This window comes from Lathyrus oleraceus, chromosome 1 (assembly GCF_024323335.1).
Source record: "Lathyrus oleraceus cultivar Zhongwan6 chromosome 1, CAAS_Psat_ZW6_1.0, whole genome shotgun sequence".
Classification (NCBI taxonomy): Eukaryota; Viridiplantae; Streptophyta; class Magnoliopsida; order Fabales; family Fabaceae; genus Lathyrus; species Lathyrus oleraceus.
In genome coordinates, this window is record NC_066579.1 from 404,425,812 (window position 1) to 404,431,456 (window position 5,645).

The following is a 5,645-nucleotide window of genomic DNA, read 5'->3' on the forward strand; positions in this document are numbered from 1 at the left end:
GCTAACATCTTCCCTTTGTGTAACCAACCCCTTTACCTGCAATCTCTAACATTTTATTATTTTTTATTTGAAAACTTCTTATCTTTGGGTTTTGTTCGTACTTTTACCTTTTCCTTTGGAAACAATAAAAGCGCGGTGGCGACTCTAGTTTTATCGACGCCAAGTTTATCCATAGCTTGATGGTCATGAATTTACCGCTACAATCACCGAAATGTAAGGGTCATTTAGACTTTTCCAATTGTACATATGGACGTTGAACATCTTGATCGATTAAAGGATAGAAATGATCCCATATCCATGAAAGGAATCCTTTGAAGTTCGGGACATAGAGAATAAATTAAAGAAAATCCTATTGGACAGACTCGTCTCCCGATACACACACCAGTATTGAAACATCTTGGAAAAATCTTAGGAAAACATGTGGAAATGGGAAGGGGAAATGTCCAAGTGGTTCAAAAAAATTTCTTCAAACACAGTGAAGAGCAGTTTGAATCTCAAACGAGTGAAGAGGCATTCATAGAAAGGAATATAACACATGTTGTAATTACTACATATCCTTTTGCCTTCGTAAATATAAGAGTCAGTTAATGAGAATATGACCCACTTATATCTAGGCTTCTTTCACCTTTTTCTGTGCAACTAAACACATAAATGGTTTCCACCAATTCAAAATCAACCAAGTGGAAAAGTCCAGAGTCTAGCAGTGGAACCAAATTTGCGCGACCTCATTTCACATTATCGTCCCAGTTGTCACCTAAAAGATAATGTCGGTCAAAAAGTGAATTGTTGTTCCTAAAGATGATTTGTTCCTAACCGCTTCAATAGTAGGATCTCGGCCATGCACCGCTCTGAAGGACCCAATGAAGTAAAAACTTCCTAACTTATTTTGGGAAATAAGGCCCGCTTCTATTTTTTATGGACTCAAACAGAGGAAGCTAAGCGAGAAACCATCTCTATATAAGTTGGAGTATGGGAGTTCCCCTCCTTATTCCCATCATGAGGGCTAGGAGGGTCACTCCCACTTTGTACGGAACTTCCCTGAATCCCAGAATTATCACATAGAACTACTAGATTCAAGATAGGGCCATTGACTTTAAAAGGTTCATCATGAGGAATGTCAGGGTTCTCATAAATGGCTTATGGGAGAATAACCATATCATCTCCATTCACATTAACAGACGCACCTATTTGGTTATCCATGAAATATAATAAAAGGATAAAAGGATAAGGTAAGAAACGATACCTGAGAAAGAAGATGAAACATAATAGACTAGTTAAAGCAGAGAAAGGTTGATAATGTGAGAACCATAGCAAAGGAAAAGACAAATGAAAACAAAATCACCAAAATTTGAATGCAGAAGAGAAGAAGATATAGAAATGGAAAAGGAAAAATATGAACGGAAACAGAAGTTGTATGAAGTATCAAAGCCTTATATAAGAAAAGGGGGAATGAACCAATGTTCTAGATTGCAAGGGTATAGAATATTAATAATTTACTATTCATATGGCACCTCGAAAACACAAGGATACTCTAGTGCACTCGAATGTCCTAGGAAGACATGTCACGCCCTAGCTTATTCACCTAGAGCCACACAAAGGATATTCAACAAAATGTCCCAATGATTGAACATGTATTTAATGAAATTGTTCCTAGGTCCTTTCCAATCATCAACACTGGGTCACGAACAAGTTGTGTCTGACCTGACTTTTAGAATACTTACCATGCAACGACATAGCAAGCTATGGGGGCAATTGTTCTAGGTTAGCCCTAAACCCAATGTTTGGAAAAGTTGAATTCCAGTCATCTGGTAAATACCATTATTAGCGTAGAAACATGTATGACTCTTTTGATTCATAATTCACTTCATTTTCCATTACTAAAAAACTGACTTTGGCATTGAAGTGCTAACCTTGAAGGTCAACCCTACACCATCGCATAAAAACAACATGCATCATCTTACTGTTGAACTGCACTAACAATTATGATTCTTACATAGAATAACAATAATACCATTAATATAAACTAAAAAAATAATTTAAAAGATATCAAGTTGTAAGTATAAGTGTTTTTATAATGAAGCGTACAAAACTTTAACACGTTAAGGATGGATTATATGTGTTTTAGTTAGTGATCTGATCTTATATGGAGCCTATAAAAACCAACAACTATTGTTGATATATTTTATTGGAGAATTTTATCTGCCACCGCCACACTTTAATCTGACATCCCCACATAAGTTATGCTTTTACTGTTATGTCTTTGTCTAATATTTCTGGTTTTTTACAAACTATCATGTAATACCTTATTTTCCTTTATAAGATTGGTTTTTTGTGTTTATTTGAAGAAAGACTTGATATTGCAAAAAAAATAGATTTTTTTTGTTTATTTGAAGAAATATCAAATATTTTCAAAATATTCTATAAAAATTTATTGTATTCTGGAAATTGTATGATTGAATACCAAAATTTTCAAATATATGATAACTTATACCAAAATTTTCACAATCCTAGTAACCTATACTACGTGCCGGATAAATTGAAAAATTGCCAAATTTTCCGAATATTTGGAAATCAGGTAGGCATTGGGGTTATTTAAATGTTTTATTTTTTAAAGTAAGTTTTTGATATTTTCATTGAAATAGTATGACAAAATAACAATTAACCCGATAAATATATACATATAATGCAAAATATACTACAATATCAATACAAAAAAAATTATATTAACTTCGTAACTTCTTCTTCCTAGTGTCTTATATGTCCCACATATGTTGTTTCCCATGCTCTTGCACCTTCACTATAGTTTTGTCTCCACCATTCTATAATAGGAGGCAATGGACAATCAGTTTCAACTTCACTTGAACTCAATAATTGTTGCTAACAAAACCAACTACAATAAGCTTGTATCTACTTGCAGACATAGATGGAGATATCACCAGTGGAAAGAAAGTGATGTTAAGGTTCTTGGACAACGAGACCAATATGATATTATATCTATAAGCAATATGATAACCCATATCAATAATCGTCACCCCTTTCTCACGACACTGCACACTAAGTTATCTACTCGCAAAAAACTTTTAACTTCAGAGATCGTGTTATATAACACATTGGAATACATTTGATGGTGTTGATAAACTTCAACTTCTAACTACGTCCAAACCAAGGTCGTGACTCTTTGCCCCATCCAAGTAAAACTGCAATAACACGGGAATCACAATTTCCATCTTGACCCACATCAACAATGTCATCAATGTACTCATGTAAGAAAACAAGAAACATAGACAAATAAAGAGATCTGGAAGACTAGCTAGACGGTTGACTTCCAGTTGGGTTTGTACATGATATATTCGTAGTTTGACTTCCATATGAGCCCTCAACATACTTCCACTCCAAAGGATCACGGTGCACATCACTTAGTTGACCTTTTATACTCTTCTTATTTCCCTTATTTGGCTTATACTTCACTGGTGGTGGACACATGAAAGATGTGGATGGATGTGTTAGTTCTCAAACTTTTTTCTTCATCCCCCTCTGGCTTACATCATCCAATGTACTGAAATACCTCTTCACACTCTTCTTCTAAATTTAATTGTGTCTCACTATCTTCTTGAGTGACTACTCTTCAATGTATAAATTCTTCCAAAATACATGAATTGATTCTAACGGAACAAATTCACCTTGTATTTGAAGACCGGAAAGTTGACAAGTATAAGGTAACCCATGTGTTGTTCTAATGAAGAAACCACATGCATCTTTGTCAAAAGCAACAAATTTTACTCTTTCCATCTCCTCTCCAACATGATATATACATTGTCTTGAAACAAAGTCGTGCAATCTAGAGTAAAATTAGGTGTTATACTGATGCTCAATATTGGCAATACTTTTTTAAAATGATACTCTGATTGAATCTAGATACAACTTCAACATGGTGTTCATAACATCCCAACTTCTGCAAAAATTTCTCTGACTAGTAGTCAACATGTTTTTAGTCTCCAATGTGCATACTCAGCTCTAAAAACCATAAATAGAAAAAGATGTTATAATTTGATAATTAGTAATTTAATATAATCAAAGTCACATCGATGTACATGTTCATTTTCGTGTTCCTTAAATGAGTGACTCTATTAGTCTATGCAGCAACAAACCTTTCTTTATAGGGTGTCAACCATATTTTATGCACATACTGAACAAATAAAGGAATATCAGCAATACTACCTCAAAATGGTTCAAGTGTTCCATAAACTCAAACTCCATATTCGAATACATGATTTTGTTCCATGGATCCATAACATGCTTTTGCCTATTATATTTCACATACTCCTTACACTTCATACTAACATTTTTTTTAAATATGGAAATGACACAACAGTTAAGTTGAGTTTGGGAACACAACTTCCATAGCATTCATCAACGCTAATTCCCAATCTGTCACCAAAACCTTCGGCAACAACTTCTCCGAAAACAACAACTCTTTCAGCTTCTCTGGTGCCCATGTGAAGTTTTCCTCCCTTTCATGTTCCAAATAGGCAAATCCAACTGAAAACGTCAACTTTGTTGACGTAACACCAACAATCTCAAGTAGTGGTAGCAGATACCTGTTTGTTTTGTATGTACAATCAATAATCAACAGCATCCCATAATCAAATAAATCAAAAGTTACATTTTTCGAGAATCCAATACATGTTCGTTTTGTATGTACATTAAAAAATCAACACCAAATGAAACAAGTTTAATAACTTCACTAGGTCAGGATGCGTCCAAAAGATATCAGCAACAACTATGTTCCTGGGAGTCATATTGTATTTTGTCATGTCATTCACAAACTGTCTTTCATCATCATTTAAATTTCACAATATGTCATGACCATCTAAATCTGTAGCTAGTTTATGATTGTGAAATCCACAACTAACCATCATCTTCCAACCGCTACCACTTGGCACAGATCTCAGCATAAATGGACATTTAACTTTCATACTATAATTGCCTTCAGAGAAATTTTTCTTTTTGTATGTTCCCCCTCTCTCACAACTCATAATCAATTTATCTTTCCTCCCTCTGATCTCATTTCCGGTATCAAAACGAACAGTAACAACAATAATACCATGATGTTTATCAATGGAGCGTGTCCATGCTAACACGTAAGCACGGGAGAGAAATATTTGTCATTTACAACATACAAAGAATAAACTATCAATGTCAGAGATATCAAAAGCATATTAAATTTTGAACAAGTTAAAAACAAAACATGTAAGTAAAACATACATATTAAATTTTGAACAAGTTAAAAACAAAACATGTAAGTAAAACATACAGTAGCAGTTGTGAAAAACTACGTAAAATCTGTAGAGGAAGATGTGGACCGCACAAATAAAGCATTTTGAATTACCCAATTTTTTACACTACACTAAACATTCGGTATACTAGAATTTTAAAAAATTTGGATTTTTTTTTATGTTTTCCGGATTATTTGAAAAATTTAGAAACCAATATAGAAGTCCCCAAAATTATTAGATATGTTTGGATTTTTAGAAAGGATGGTAAATAAATTTCAAAAATTCTGAATTTTTTTAGAATATGTAAATGCATCGGTTTTTTTATAAGTTGGGTAAAAATGCAATAATTTTTTGAAAAATATTAGATTT